We start from the raw sequence: 17153 nt of genomic DNA on the forward strand, positions 1-17153 counted from the left end.
GACTATTTATGAATTTAAATTCCAATTCTACTTTTTATTTATTAACCATTTACCCATGAAACCCTATTGTCATAAAATTAAATGCATTTATTTTGGGTATGTATATAATGTTAAGAGAATAGGATATATATTTATCTATATATGATAATAAATAAATATGTGTGCATCATGTTAAAAATACAATATGATATCTAGCTCAATCTATATTGTGTTCTCACAGAAATACTTAATAAATACAAAATGTAGCTAGATGTGTGCATGGTTCTCTTAGCTGCTGAGTTATGCATGCCTGAAACTTTGAATGAAGTCAAATAGAGCAGATGGCAGCCTAGAAATGTCAGACCACACACTAATGTAGATACCAAACTGGGTCAGTAGAAAATTGGACAAGATTAGAATGATTATAATATGACCCAAGAAGCCAGCTTCCAGCCTCAAGGCTTAAACTCAGCAAACTATTTTTTTTTATTAGGGAGAGCACGGACGCAGTCCCCTACTACTACAAATTATGCAGTTGAGTTTTCCACATTTGGGGAAATTGCAGGGGTCAGCACATCCGGAGTGCAATGGATAAGCGTCGCCCTGGGAAAACCACCTTCATGATCATGGTATCTCCCCTGCCAGGTAAGTATCAGCAAACCAATTATAAGTGAAGACACAATGAACAGCATGGAAATTGTTTTGTATTCACACAGTACTTCCTTATCAATTATGCCCCTTAGTTTTGGATGTTAAAATTGCTATTTCACAGAAGAAGGCTCCAACCAAGAGAATGAAATAGTTTTCCCAATGTCAAGGAAAGAGTTTGAGAAATATAAAAAAATCAGCTTTGTTGTGTCATATAAATAATGTAGAGTAATCTATTCATTCCACAAATATTAAGAAAAAAGTGTGGTAAGACAGATCAAGTCCCATTCTTCAGAGAGAACATTTTTCCAGTGTAATTACACAGAAAATAAGCATGTAGTCATTTGAATAAGTAATATAACTTACTTATTATGAAATGTAGATGTCACTGATTGGGGCAGGTGACACTGGAATGAGAGACAGCTTTGTGAGTATTCCTGCTTTTTAGGCATGAGTTAAAATTCATACTTGGTAAATATTTGAAAATTCTGTTTTAAGGAAAAGGACTGTTTTCCTCTTTGGGTTGATGGGATGAGATAAAAGCTAAAGAACCTTATGTGAGACTTCCACTCAGAAAAAATCATCAGCAAACAGTTTTTAATGTATTATTTGAAGTTGCTGGAGTTGAATGCCTATAGAGTGTGAGATTTGGTGATACCGTGTAGTTTTAGCAATAGAAAATTATAACAGAAATAAAATATGCATATTCTGTGGGGTGGGCAGTCTGCTTCTTAGGGTGCCAAAGATTTTGGAGAACAAAAGTGACAAACTTGGGACTTTAAAATATTTTTTTTCTCACCATGGAGTAAAAGAAAACAGACACTTTCTATGACAGCTCTGTTATATTGCTATAAGGCAAATATTTCAAGAAAGCAAATCTAAAGTCTTGTCCAACAAGTGGCTGAATCACAAAGTGAGGAGAATTTATAATGCCCCCAGTTCTGACATGATATGATTAGGAATAAGTAGAAATCTAAGCATCTGTATTGCGATTGTGAATTCCCAAATCCTAGGGGAAAACAAACACATAAAAAACCATAAAGGACCGCATTCCCCCTCCCACACACGCACCTCCTTCTACATATGAGTAGATTTGCGTCCCCTTGACTAAAGATCCTAATAGTAATATGGCCAGAGGCAATTACAATCATCTTGTATAGGCAAGTTGAATCTTTTTGAGACTCAACTGCACACCCCTCATTGCTTCAAAACCCATGTTAGGCTCAAATCCCAGTAAATTCCAACGAGGATAAATATAGTCTGAGAAGAGTTATCATCTATACAAAAATATTGCAAAATGGTTGCCAACTCATACACATAGAAACCTGAGGGATATGCATCTGAATGGATTCTAAGGGTAAATTTTTTAACTAGGGTAATTTATTTATTTATTTATTTATTTTACAGAGACAGAGAGTGAGTCAGAGAGAGGGATAGACAGGGACAGACAGACAGGAATGGAGAGAGATGAGAAGCATCAATCATTAGTTTTTCATTGCGCGTTGCAACACCTTAGTTATTCATTGATTGCTTTCTCATATGTGCCTTGACCACGGGCCTTCAGCAGACCAAGTAACCCCTTGCTTGAGCCAGCGACCTTGGGTCTAAGCTGGTGAGCTTTGCTCAAACCAGATGAGTCTGCACTCAAGCTGGCAGCCTCGGGGTCTCAAACCTGGGTCCTTTCGCATCCCAATCTGATGCTCTATCCACTGCGCCACCGCCTGGTCAGGTTAATTAGGGTAATTAGGGTAACCTGAGGGTAAAATTAAGTTCAAAAATTTTATAGTATTCAAGATTCTATCATATTAAACAATCTTTTGTCTCCCAATAAGATGTTGGTGCATTTCTCCCATAAAAAATTGTTGGTTTCGCCTGACTTGTGGTGGCACAGTGAATAAAGCATTGATCTGGAATGCTGAGGTCACCAGTTTGAATCCCTGAGCTTGCCTGGTCAGGGCACATAAAGGAAGCAACTACTATGAGTAGATGCTTCCTGCTTCTCTCCCCTCTTTCTCACTCTCTCCCCACCCCTCTACCTATTTCTCTCTACCCTTTCTCCAAAAATCAATAAATAAAATCTAAACAATATATGTATATAGAAAAAGTTGTTGGTTTCTTTTATCTATAAATATACATAGTTATTGTGAATAGTTTTTATTAGTAGTACTATTTGTTATACATAGAAAATCAATTATTTTTTTTTGCCTATCAATGTTAAAGCACTCTTTCTTTTGCAATACAGTTTTATTTTATAATCTGGGATTCCACAAAATTTTTGCAAAAGATGATCACCACTTCCTTAGCCCATAATTTTAAGTATAGAATATAGTTTAAGAATATGGGTTTGGGGCCCTGGCCGGTTGGCTCAGCGGTAGAGCGTCGGCCTGGTGCGCGGGGGACCCGGGTTCGATTCCCGGCCAGGGCACATAGGAGAAGCACCCATTTGCTTCTTCACCGCCCCCCCTCCTTTCTCTCTGTCTCTCTCTTCCCCTCCCGCAGCCAAGGCTCCATTGGAGCAAAGATGGCCCGGGCGCTGGGGATGGCTCTTTGTCCTCTGCCCCAGGCGCTAGAGTGGCTCTGGTCGTGGCAGAGCGACGACCCGGAGGGGCAGAGCATGGCCCCCTGGTGGGCAGAGCTTCGCCCCTGGTGGGCGTGCTGGGTGGATCCCAGTCGGGCGCATGCGGGAGTCTGTCTGACTGTCTCTCCCCATTTCCAGCTTCAGAAAAATACAAAAAAAAAAAAAAAAAAAAAAAAGAATATGGGTTTGGAATCAGACATAGATTTAAAAGTCAGCAGAATCCAAAAAGAAAGACTATACAGAGGCAATACACAGATAGATAACTTTATTCCAGAGTTGGTAAAAACATACAGTCCTAGGATTCATTAATTCTAGTAAATTTTAAGCAAGATAAATAGAATTCATGACTAGAAAAGTTATCCTTGTTGGAGTAAAGATGAAAATTCTATCAATACTGATATAAAAATTCATGGCTTTGAGAGATTTTTGAAGATGTAAAGTTAATTTGACTACATGATGCATTGAATATAGGCTGGAAGGAAAAGTGAGGTATCAAAGGTAGCAATTAGCTTGGTAACCTGCATCACTGACTGGATGATGAAACCATGCTCTGAGATTTGGAAAAATGTAAATGGATCAAATCTAATGCTCAGAATAGAAGTGGAGGACAGAGAGATAGCTGGCTGTAGGGATATTGTGTTCCAGGTGCTCATGGTTGTTCAGACCAAGGTAGCAAGTAGGCAGGTAGCCACACATACAAGGGGTACAGAAATGGGAGCTTACATGCATAAATTTAAGAGTGATCAGCAACAAAGTGGTAATTAAAATCTTGGAAAAGCATGAAATTGTCTGGAAAGAGATTATAGATAAGAAGAGTTGAGGACCTGTGGGGAAATTAGAAGGAACACTAAAATCCACTGTCTAACTACAGAGCCCGTAAAGGCAATGACAAAGGGAGAGCCAGGGGAGTGGCCAAGCCAGTGATGCGTGCAAGTGGGTCAAACCAGGAGTGCGCAGTGAGAGAAACCAGGTGCTTCTCACAAAAGCAAAGAATAGAAAAAGCAACATGAAAAAAGTAAAAACTATCTTTTGGATTTAGCAAGCTGGAGGCATTTGATGAATTTACCAAGATGTATTTCAGTTGAATGGACTGAGGAAATAGCCCAATGAACTAATTTGAGAAGTAAGAAGGTCATAAATAAATAAATATGGACATCCAGTTCAAAAACTCAAGATATTTACCTGAGAAAGGGAGAGTAATGAAGGGTATTACGTCATAGAAAAGTTTGTTTCAAACTTCTTGGGGGGTTGGAAAGAATAAGATTATTTGAATTGTATTCTGACAATACTAATAATGGGAAGAGGCAGAGCCCAAGGCAGGGTTGGAGAGATTTGCATTCCATAAGAGCAATATGTTCTCTAACATGGTGGATCCTAAGTGGTTTGCAAACTAGCAACATCCCCTTCCCTTGGAAATATTTTAATTAGACTCCCACTGAGTGTGAGGAGTAGCAATCAGTAATTATACAATCCCTCCAGGTGAGTTTGATGCATGCTAAAGTTTGAGAAGAGCTATGTATCACAACAAGATAGAAAAATGAGTGAATGGGCATCATGGAGCTTGCCTTGTACGTATTCAGTAAATGGGAGTGAGGAGATTGCCCATCTAATAGGTCCTATGTCCATAGTTACAAAGGATACAACATCAAATGACAATGAAATAAGAGATGAGTTGGTCAAATTATGAAGAGAAAGAAAAAATGTGTCATTCAGGCAATGAATTGAGTAATGTAGTATAATGTGTTGGTGGGGGGAACTTCAAATCCTTTTTGAGATAGAAAATTATTAATTGATAAATGCACATGCCCTGATGGTCAGCACTGTAAGAAGTTCCATTGTAAGTAGGGGGACCACAGATCTGTTGGTGAAAGACTTGGATGCAGGGATACTAAAGAGTGGCATCAAAATGATAGACTGTGAACTTTAAGTTGAATAAGAAAAGGAATTGAAAGTAGACAGAGCTGGCCAAGTGATTATTATATCTATCTATCTCTATATGTAGATATAGATATAATTAATATGAGTAGCTGATCAAGAAAAACTTAAGGAGAGCTGATTGGGTTAGACAGATGGTTGGATGAATAAGTAATTTTGTTGTGGGACTTCCTTTGAGTTTTTGAACTAGGACTGTCAGGGTGAGTGGATGAGATGAAGGGAGAGAGAGACCAGGAAATTAGAAGGGTCATTTGTGGTAGCAAGCCACCAAGATGAATCCCAGTGATCCTTGGTTTCTGGTTTTCACAGCTTTGTGTGTTTCCCTCCCATGCTGAATCACAGCTGACCTCCGTGACCAATTAAAGCCTAAGAGAGGGTTGATGTGGAACTGCTGAAGCACTGCTGCACTTATGCCTCTTTCTCTTAGGTGGTTTCACACTGGAAAGCTAGCCATCTGCCGTGACAACAATCAAGCTGCCCTCTAGAGATGTCCACATGGTGAGAAACTGACCCCCAGCCAGCAGCAGGCACCTACTTGTCAAACATGTGAGAAAGCCACTTTGAAAGTGGACCCCCCAGCCCCAGTTGAGCCTTCAGGGGCCTACCACCCTGGCTGACCTCTCCTTGAATGTCAAGCAAACACCTGAGCCAGAACCATCCACCCAAGTCACTCCTTAATTGCCGACCTACAGAGAATGTGAGAGAGACTAGGTTTACTGTTATTTTAGGCCATTAACTTTTGGAATAATTTGTTATATAACAATAGATAACTGATGCAACATTTCTTTGGATATTGTAGTCAACCAGTATAATCAATAGAAAAAGTATGAAAAGAAAAAGACTGAACCAGGATCCAAAATCTTTGAGAAATATTACATTATTCCAAGAGTTATTACAGAAAAAAAGGAGGTGGTTTTTACTTTCTATGGAGACAAGTTAATTTTAAACAGTAGGGGATGAAGACCAGCCTGAAGCTTTCTGTTTCTTAGGTTATATGTAGTTTAGAGCAGTGGTCCCCAACCCCTGGGCCGTGGACTGGTACCGATTTGTGGGCCATTTGGTACTGGTCCACAGAGAAAGAATAAATAACTTACATTATTTCTGTTTTATTTATATTTAAGTCTGAACGATGTTTTATTTTTAAAAAATGACCAGATTCCCTCTGTTAGATCCGTCTAAGACTCACTCCTGATACTTGTCTTGGTCACGTGGTACATTTATCTGTCCCACCCTAAAGGCCGGTCCGTGAAAATATTTTCTGACATTAAACCAGTCTGTGGCCCAAAAAAGGTTGGGGACCACTGGTTTAGAGACCTTACAAGCTAAAGCAATCTTCTTGTCAGCTCTAGCTGACCAGATCAAGATAATTATATTTGCTTTCTTTTAATAACAATTATTAAAAACTAAGCAAACTTGTATTTTCTCTTATTTCTGGAAGCAAGATGAGACCAACAAATTGCCTATGTATTAATATTTATAGGATGTTCTCTGGCATCATGATAGCTTAACTAATCTGTACTATTAAATAAAGGTGGGTTTTTTTTCTCCATATGGGTGTCAGAAAGAAGGCCAAGGAAGGAGCAGCAGCATTTTGCCCCAGCTGCACTTCTGTCTGTGAGACCAGCTTCATTTGACAGTATAGAAAAACCACTGGACATCCTGGAGAAGGAGCGGAGTCGATAGAAACTATAGAATGGAGACCACTATATCATAGGGCTTCTCTTTTCTGATGAGTGTGCCTGCCCGCAAACACTTCTTATACTTTCTGTGTTGTATTTTTCAAAATAAAGAGTATTCCCCTTTCTATTTTATTTTTAACAATCCAAGATACATAGTGGTGTGGTTTGATTTGTAAGAACGGTCACCATTTTTGTCAATTTGGTTAATAAAAAGAGCCCCTGTCCTTCCCTGCACAGTAAGCATTCTGTGATAAATCTAGTGACAACCATCTGAAGATAACTGAACTTCAAAATTAAGATGCTTGAGAGTTTTGTGAATGCATAGCCAAAAAATCCCAACACCCCAATAAAAGCTAGAATCTATTTAAAGTAAAGTCAAAGTCTTGTATAATCAAGAGTTTTTCCATAATTGTTTTTGTCAATTCTAAAGTAAGTTATGATCATTCTTCACCCAAAATGATCATCCATTGAAAGTTGAGAATGTAAGTATTTACTGTTTGAAACTTGTAGCACTGCACACAAGGAAGGTCAGAAATTAGTTTCATAACTAATGTAATGATATAAGAAATGAGGATGAAAGAAATGTCTACAATTCTTTTAATTAATATTTATGTTGCAGGTATATTTATTGTCAATGTGGGGATGGTGGATTAAACTTGTGGACTTGAACCATATGGACACGCGAGAAAAAGAATCTCCTGGAAACTTAGGGAGGAGACCTCACTGAAACTGATAGACTTGTTCATGATTGTGTCAGAGAGATATTTATGAGGATAAGTAAACATTAAACATGCTAATTGAAAAATAGAATTTTAAAGTGTGCTTATTAAACAAAGCATAAGCCTAAAAGAGGAGGCAAAATGTTGTGGTTGTCATATAAACTAAATAAATATATTTTGTATTTTCATTCACGGAAGAGAACTTAAAGATATTTAAGGAGAGGCCATAATTTCTTTCAGGAGACCAATAGGAAGGGAACACGTATTTAGCAAGTGCCTATTAAGACTTGGGTTAAGGTTCAGCATATATTCTACTATCCTATTGAACACACAACTGAACTTGTACAGAATGTCTGTAAGGTAATTACTGGGTTTATAGACACCAATATATATTAATTATATAAATAAGTATATACTTGAACTGTATCTTTATTGTTTTCTATTTGTTCTATCTTTTCCTTAGACTGAGACATTATAAATGTGATATTAAAGTATAATGATTGATACGTGAAGACACATGTAGCCCCATGTTCATTGGAGCACTGTTCACAGTGGCCAAGACATGGAAACAACCAAAAAGCCCTTCAATAGAAGACTGGATAAAGAAGATGTGGCACATATACACTATGGAATACTACTCAGCCATAAGAAACGATGACATCAGATCATTTACAGCAAAATGGTGGGATCTTGATAACATTATAAGGAGTGAAATAAGTAAATCAGAAAAAAACAAGAACTACATGATTCCATACATTGGTGGAACATAAAAATGAGACTAAGAGACATGGACAAGAGTGTGGTGGTTACCAGGGGTGGGGGGAGGGAGGACAGGGGGAGAGTTAGGGGGAGGGGGAGGGGCACAGAGAACTAGATAGAGGGTGGCGAAGGACAATCTGACTTTGGGCGAGGGGTATGCAACATAATTTAATGACAAAATAACCTAGACATGTTTTCTTTGAATATATGTACCCTGATTTATTAATGTCATCCCATTACCATTAATAAAAATTTATTTAAAAAAAAAAAAGTATAATGAAGTGTTTTGCATACAATATATGGCTGGACCTTGCTTGTAAAATACATTCTGGCAATATTCTCCTTTTTATTAGTATATTTAGTCTATTAATGTTTGCCTTAATTATTGATATGATTGTGTATGGGTCTACCAATTTTTTTGTACACATATTTTGTTTTTATGTTCCTCTTTCATGCCTTTTTGGGAATTTTCAATTTTTAAAATATCCCATTTTATTTTCTTGGCCTTTAGATATATGTCTTTGTGTATTTTTAGTATGTGTTCTAGTAATTACCACATAATTTTTTATATTCCATTAATAAAGTTATAAAATGTAGAAATATTTCAACCAGAGAGTTAAGACTCTTCATTTTCATTCCACAAGTCGACAAACTTTTTCTGTAAAGGGCCTGATAGTAAATATTTTAGTTTTTTCAGATTACATGGGGTCTCTGTAACCTCTTTTTCTCCTTTTCCTTCTTCTGTTCTTTTTTTAAACAACCCTTTAACTAAAAAAATTAAAATGTGATATGAGAAGAAAGGTCTAAATGGTAATCCTTCATTAATGAATTCATTCAAGCATCTAATATTTATGGAGTATATAGTAGTTATTAGGTAGTGGGAAATTCATTGGAGATTTTTTAAAAAATGGCAATGCGCCTGACCAGGCGGTGGTGCAGTGGATAGAACATTGGACTGGGATGCAGAAGGACCCAGGTTCAAGACCCCAAGGTAGCCAGCTTGAGCGCAGGGTCATCTGGTTTGAGCAAAGCTCACAAGCTTGGACCCAAAGTCACTGGCTCAAGCAAGGGGTTACTCAGTCTGCTGAAGGCCCACGGTCAAGGCACATATGAGAAAGCAATCAATGAACAACTAAGATGTCGCAACAAAAAACTGATATTTGATGCTTCTCATCTCTCTCCATTCCTGTCTGTCTATCCCTGTCTATCCCTCTCTCTCTCTCTGTCTGTTAAAAAAAAATGGCAATGCATCTTTCTCACTGTAATATAACTTTTTTTTTTTTTTTTTTTGAGGACCGTCCATACCATTTTCCATTATGGACGCAGCATTTTACATGCTAACGAACAATATATAAGGGTTCCAGTTGCTCTGTATCTTTACCAACACCCTTTTCTTAAATAATCATCATTTTAACAGTCATGACTTTTGGGTACAGATCAAAAACATTAAAATTAGGATCTTTAAGAGATATCTGCATTCCTATGTTCATTGCCACATTATTCACAAGAGCCAAGATATGAAAAAATGCATTTTGTTGATTAATGAATAAAGAAAATATGGTATAGACATTTGACTGAATGTTATTCAGACTTTAAAAAGAATAATTCTGTTCTTTGGGACAACATAGATGAACCTAGAGGACATTATGTTAAGTAAAACAAGCCAGCAACAGAAGGATAAATACTGCACAATTCCACTTATACGAGGTATCTAAAATAGTCAAACCTAGAGAAAAAGTGAGTAGAAAAGTAGTTTGGCAGGGGTTAAGAAGAAGGGGAAATGGGGAATTACTATTCAATGAGTAGAAGTATCACTTATTTAAAATGAGTAAGTTCTAGAACTCTGCTGCACAACATAGTACCTAAAGCTGACAATACTGTATTGTGCACATACATTTTTTAAGAAGGTAGAGTTCATGTAAAGTGTCTTTACCATGCCTCATTTTTTTCAATAGATAACATTTGAGTGAGAAAATAAGACATTACTCAAAAAAAATGACATAGTTTTTAAGCAAACTTAACTATGTCTTTTAAAAACTTACGTCAAGAAAGTTGCAGAATTCCCTAGCTTTATTAAAGTAGGTAACTTTACTAATTCGAGGGAGCATGAAATGGTGAGGGTTGTAAAAGGTGAACAGGGTCAAATAAATGCTGACAGAAGATGATCTGACTTGGAGTGGGAGGCATACAATGCAGTATCCAGACAACACGGCATAGAATTGTACACTCAAAACCTATAGAATCTTATTAACCAATGTCACCCCAATACATATTTTAATAAAAAGTAAAAAGGTAGATGAGATTTCCAAATCCAGAAACAACCCAAGAGTATTCTTAGTGTCAGAGTTGAATATAGATCAACAATATATGATACGATGTTCTTAAAACAGAAATGTCTCTGGTTAGGGCGCATGCAGGAGAAGCTTGATGTTCCTTTCTCTTTCTTCCCACCTGTCTCAAAAAATAAAATAAAATAATAAGTAAATAAATAGAAAATAAGAAAATAAAAACACAAATGTGTACACGATGCTAAAAGAAACCTTGCTTCCCAGAGTATACGTATATTTTGGTTCCAAGGTAGTGGGACATTTAGTCCCAAGGACCAAAGTAGAGGAAGACAATGTTCTACAACTAACTGACATCAAAACCCACACTTCTGAACTCTGGAGGCAGTATTTGACCCTGATCCTATGAGAGGTAGACAGTGAGCAATTTGGCAAAAGCAAGGCCAGAGGGGTTCAGAACTGCAGCTTACTTGACTACAAAGAGCCCTGTTGCCCTGAGTCAAGGGTAAATTGTCATAGGAAGATAATGGGCCATCGGCTTCAGGATAACTGTGTCCCAGCCAGAAAGGCCAAGCTGCCCCAAAGCCAGACCTGGCTGCAATCACTTGCAGGCTGTGATGAGAGGCCCTCAGTCTCAGGGCCCGAGGAGAAGGTTACAGAGAGCTATACTTAGTGCCAGCGACAGCACCGGGATTTTCTTATTTTTTTCTTTTTAGGGGGAAAGTGGCAGACATTACAGAGCCAGGGATCTTCAAGCACTAAAGGGAAAGAGTCATTGATAATAAAGCAGCAGTATTGAGAAAAGGAGCAAATGGCCTCTGAGAAAATTAACTGTACTCACTTTAAGAGACAGGAAGATTTTTAAATTGCTAGTGGGACCAAACAGGCAGAAATGGCAGGGCTCAGAGGAAGGGCAGCCACTCGTGTGTTGACAGGCAAGGTGTAAAAATAAGCCCAGAGGACAGGTTACTCCTGGCTTAGGCTAGAGAAAAAATCCTCTCTCAGGACCTCTAAGCATGGTGACATCTTCGCTGAGACAGGCAGAGGTCACAAATTGATATGCACAAGCCATTCTGATACTATTAAAGACAGGTGTCCATGCAGTCATACATAAACATGCACCACATGGATGGAAGACAAGTCACAACACAGGACACAGGACCTGTCTTATTCTCCAAAGAATAAGATAAGGCGTTGTGAGAACAGTTACCAGATGTTGCCTTGGGTGAGTGTCCAAAAACGTTTCTGAGAGATTTGCCTGGACTGAGACTTCATGGATGCCGTAACAGCAAATGCTGTGACAGGCGAGAACAACTGAGTCAAAGAATATTCTGGTAACACTTCCGGAATGCTACCGCAACAGTGGGAAGTAAACAGCAGTATGGTACGTAGTCTAACATGAATGTGAATTTTGGTCATTTGACATAAAACAGTTAAATCAGTTCACTTTCCTGGAAATGAAATCGTTAGCGTGTTCCTCACTGGGTTTGTGAGGATGAAACGATATCATGCATGTAGAAATGTGCATTCTACCTGGCCTGGAGCCATCTGTCCCAGGATCTACAGCTCGCTGACAGTAAGGAGATGTGTAGCTAGCCTGTCCCGCAAGCTCCCCTGCTTCCTTCCGAGGGGTCAGAAATGAAACATCTAAGCTGCCCATACTGCTCTATAAACCGGACGTAAGCTGGGTGGACAGGAAACACGGAGGAGAAACTGACCAGGGAAGGGGAAATCACCGTGATAGTGACTGTCGGGGGGAGTGAATGGTGGCCTGGGGATTAGTAGAAATAAGAAATCAAGATGGGGAGATAAGGAACACAGGGACTGTCATGACAATATGGTTTTGGTCAGTGGTAGGATACAAATAATTTAACAACTGGTTCTCTGCCTTAATGGCCATTTTAATATACACACACAAATACATATATATATGATATTTATATATACATATATAAATTACATATATATGATATTTAAAACATGCATGTATATATATATTTAAAGAGTGTTTAAGATGGAGAGGGTATAGAACTGAGGACTCAATATTTGGACTTTGGAACTTTGTTTTTGGTTCCATTGACACTATCTGGCCCAAAGGCCTCTCTGCGGCATTGCACCGGACGGAAGAAATAAAACATCTATCCTTTACATCGTTACAACCTGAAAATAGTTCCCAAGTACAAGGATAGGCTGGCCCCACATGGCACAGGAAGCTTTTTACTGGTGTGACAGTAGCATTGAGTACTTGTGAAGGGAGCTCCTCTGGCCCTGTGTCCTTGTGCAGGATCGTAGGTCCTCCGCAAAGAATGTATGGCAGTGCACTCTGAAGGCCATCAATCTGGGAGGGCAGGACCACCCTCTGAGTGTGTCACGCTGGGGGACAGGCTCCTCTGGGCTCAAACAGGCCAGTGACAGACTGATTGGGAGGGAACCGGTACACTCAAAATGTAGGCGCAGTGATGCCTGACCTGTTGTGGCACAGTGGATCAAGCGCCAACCTGGAACACTGAGGTCACCGGTTGGAAACTCTGGACTTGCCCGGTCAAGGCACATATGGGAGTTGATGTTTCCTGATCCTCCTCCTTCTCTCTGTCTCTCTGTCTCTATGTTGATGACACTCGAATATTAATTATTTGAGTATTTTCTGTATGTTATATTTTCTCATTGCATTCTACATTTCCTTTATATTCTTAAACATGTGAATTATCTTTATAATGTCTGTTTTAAAATTCTCATCTACGAGTTCCACGGTCCTTGTTATTTCTGTGTCTGTTTCCATCGTTTGCTTTTGCTTTGGATGGAGTCATAGTAGCCTGCTTACTTGCATATCCAGTAATTTTTTTAATTTATTGATTTCTAGAGAGAGAGAGGAAGGGAGACACAAACGCACAGAGAACGAGAGAAGGAGAGAGAGAGGTATCAACTTGTGTCCTCTGGGTCCAGAGATTTTCCCAGGAAACAAGAAGAGGCAACCACGGGACTCATACTGTGCACTGTGCTTCACTCACTGACCACACTCTTAACCTGCCTGTTGGCAAATGTCTGAAAACTTGTCTTGTATATTTACCAGTTTCATCGTTTTATGGTAAAAAGGAAATTCTAGTAACAGTTAATTCTTTACGGACAAAATTGTATCTCAGCACATATTTGAAAAATAAAGACATTAAGGAATACTATAGTAAAAAACAACTGAAAGACACAGAAAGAAATTATTTAAAATATGAATTATCATAAATTTAAAAGCTCATAGCAATCTAGGATTGGAAGGCACACGGAGCTTTACCAATTAATTTCAGAAGACTGGAAACTGGACTAGTAAAGGGATCTGATTTAGCCAAGATCAGAAAGTCCCCACAACAGATAACAGAACCCCATTTCTTGACTTTATGGCTTGTGTGTACATATGTGGTTTTGTTTGTGTGTGTGCATGTGTGTGCATGTGTGTGCATTGCATCATAACCTACCAAGTCCTTAAACATAAAAAGATTAATATTAAATCGTATCAACATAGAATTTTTTATTTTCTTTTTTAGAACATCCATAATGTCAGAGTAGGGGAAACCCACCAGACAGTCCCCACACCCTGGAGAAATAGCTCTCTTGCAACCAGTGTGCCTGCTGTTCCCTCATCAAGGTTGTCACTATAAGCAGAGCTGTACAGAAGAATTCAGAAGATGAAGCCATGAGCTGTCAGAAGACCAATAACACCCTCGCTGTCCTCAGCCCTAACAAGCTTATTTACCTTGGCTGTAGGCCTGTCAACATCAGTTTTATGGTAGAATATCTTGCCTGAAATAAACACATACCCGTAGTCACCTGCTACTTGAAAACAGCAGTGTTCCAATATATGTATCTAAATAGAAATCTGCTCTAAGGAAAAGAGTGCGTGGGTGGGTGAAAAATGTTATTACATTAATTGGGACTGTTCCCAGTGTGTCTCTGGTACAGACATCGAAGATTTTTGCCTACCTGCAGAGATTTTAGACGAGCTGATCAGCTTCCCTGGCCTGAAACAACTCTCCCTCCCCAGCTCCACAATGTCCACCTGTGAAGGCTACTTAAGCCTTTGAAGCCATGAAAAGATTGTTAACACTGGGTAATGTCTCACTTCAGGCATTATTAGTAAGGGTCTGCTTCTAAAAAAATTAAAAATAAATAAGTGTAACAAGCAATAGGCAGAGTTTTGTATATATAGAATTTCAGAAACACTAGTCTAAGAGTTGATACTCAACACTTATTCCAAAATGTGGTGTTTAATCAATAATCTGCTTTTCATTATCCCTTCTCATATAAACCCAGTCTGTTAATTTTAGCTCTGTCTTAATGAAAAGGGTCATCTCTCCTAATATACATACAGTGGGATCTAGATAATACATAATGGGTCAATAAAGACAGAGAGGTTTGAGATCCTAAAAAGACCCAAAAAAAATCACCTATCTTAAAAATTTTTACATCCATGTAAAAAAATTTTACTGTTTAATTCAGGTTAGTTAATTCAGCCTGGAATTTATGAATTTGTGGCTATTTATAGTAAACTTCAGGTACTTGGTAAAAACTAGCCCTTCTAAGTTAGTAAATCCCAAAGTTATTATAGTTGTAGAGAGACCTTTTCCCTTACATCTGCCTAGCAATAATCTACTCCCTCTTTAGGGCAGTGTTTCTCCCAAATGTGGCTATCTATACACTGGCATCATCTGAGGAAGCACCTCTGAGAACACTGCTCTAGGTCAAGTTCATTAATGCTTCCTCCATACATCCTTTCCATGATATAAGAATTTTATCTAAATAATTTTAATTGACTTTCCATAGGACTCAATGTGGAATTCTATTATTCCATTTCTATATGCTTATAGAAAGTATGTGTGTTTCCTTTCTTCACTTGGATCTCAGCTCCTTGAAGGACTCACATAGCGTTCATTTTCTATCACCCAGGGTGCTTTCTCTAACTCACCCTAATCCTTGAGCGCCTCTATTCACCATGTGCAAAAGCATCTGGTGTATCAAAATAGATAAGGAACAAAAGAGCTAAAGCACAAAAACACACCACTGAAGGAGACAAGAAACAAGGTTCAAGTTGGCAATCATTCTTAAAAGCATGTACAAAGTTTATATCCAGACAACACCTAGAGCAAAACAGTATAGAGAAAAACATGAACCGACCGCTCTAACATTATTCTGGGAGCAATGTGTGGTTGGTGGGTGGAATGTCACACAGCAATAAAGACCAAGGCTCTGAAGCTATATTTCCTGCATTGGTATTCTGCCTCAAATAGTAAATAGCAGTATGTTGAACAAATCATTTAACTTCATGCTTATGTATATAACACTCACATACATAAAGTCAAATAGACCTGCTATTACACATAATCCTAACACAAACATCTTGCGATTAATATAAGCATATAATCTGCAAAACAGTTGTACCAGTATCAGCCTGTCCTCATACTATTGCTTTTTTAAATTCTGGTGTACAAAAACATTCAGTCTACATCCGCCATATTTAACTTTTCAGTAGTTAAAAAAGCAGACAGTAATATTAACAAATGCCATTTTATTATTCGCTGGATGGCATTCAATATGATTGGTGATCTGGAGCACTTGTCTCTGACTGAGTACACATCACAACTCTTTACCACATTAGTTGATCACTTCCCACTCTGGGCACCTGACATGTATTCATTAACTACAGTGTGCCTTAATTGAGATGTGCATTTCCTTTGAATGGAAAGTTTACAGAATGTATTTTCAATTTCCTAATTATAATTAAAATGCTAATATTATAATTACTTTTAAAGAACTAAATTACAACATAGCTGACATAATGATGTAAAGTTGCCATGAAAAATACATTCTGTTTTGTTTGTTTGTTTGTTTGTAGACAATATTTGCTTCAAGTCATTCTTAAGCCAAAGTCTATACATTCCGCATGTAAATTATAAGTCTAATGGACTTTTTCTGAATTTGTTTATAGTAATTATAGAATTGATGGATGCTATTCCATTCATGTTCTAATTAAACAATGATAACAGTGCAATTTCATTTTGTATCTTAAGTGAAAACAGAAGCATTTTGTAGAGAGTGGCATTGAGTTAAGCCAAAGTAAAAGAATTTTAACTGTGGAATGAAACATGAATATTAAATTTGGTTTTTTTTTATTCAAAGTTGTGCTGGATGGTTTTCTTGTAAGTGTACATATGCACACACAGTAACAAGAAGACAAATAATTCACTTAGAAAATAGGAAGGTTAAGTAGACATTTTTTCCAAAAAAATATAAACAAATGGTAAACAGACACATAGAAAGATGCTCAACATTATAAATTATTAAAGGAGTGCAAATAAAATACACAATTAGATATCATTTCACAAGCACTTCCATGTCTATATTCAAATAGACAATAATAAAGTGTGTTAATGCAAAAAATGTAGGACTCTCACAAATATTTTGGTCTCAAGGTAAAACAGTGCACTTGTTTCTCAAAAGTTTACACAAAGAGTTAGCATATGACCCAGCTATTCCACTCATAGGTATGTTCCAGAAAAAGATATTTACACCCAAAAACTTGTACAGA

General features: G+C 37.8%; 1 non-coding gene across 1 annotated transcript; it reads right to left on the minus strand.

Annotated features, from left to right (window-relative positions):
- Positions 1-468: 468 nt before the first annotated feature.
- LOC136407179 (U1 spliceosomal RNA) lies at positions 469-632 on the minus strand. The gene has a single exon (XR_010751788.1). It is a non-coding gene; the product is annotated as a U1 spliceosomal RNA (small nuclear RNA).
- Positions 633-17153: the final 16521 nt, after the last annotated feature.

Source organism: Saccopteryx leptura, chromosome 5, assembly GCF_036850995.1.
Source record: "Saccopteryx leptura isolate mSacLep1 chromosome 5, mSacLep1_pri_phased_curated, whole genome shotgun sequence".
Lineage (NCBI taxonomy): Eukaryota > Metazoa > Chordata > Mammalia > Chiroptera > Emballonuridae > Saccopteryx > Saccopteryx leptura.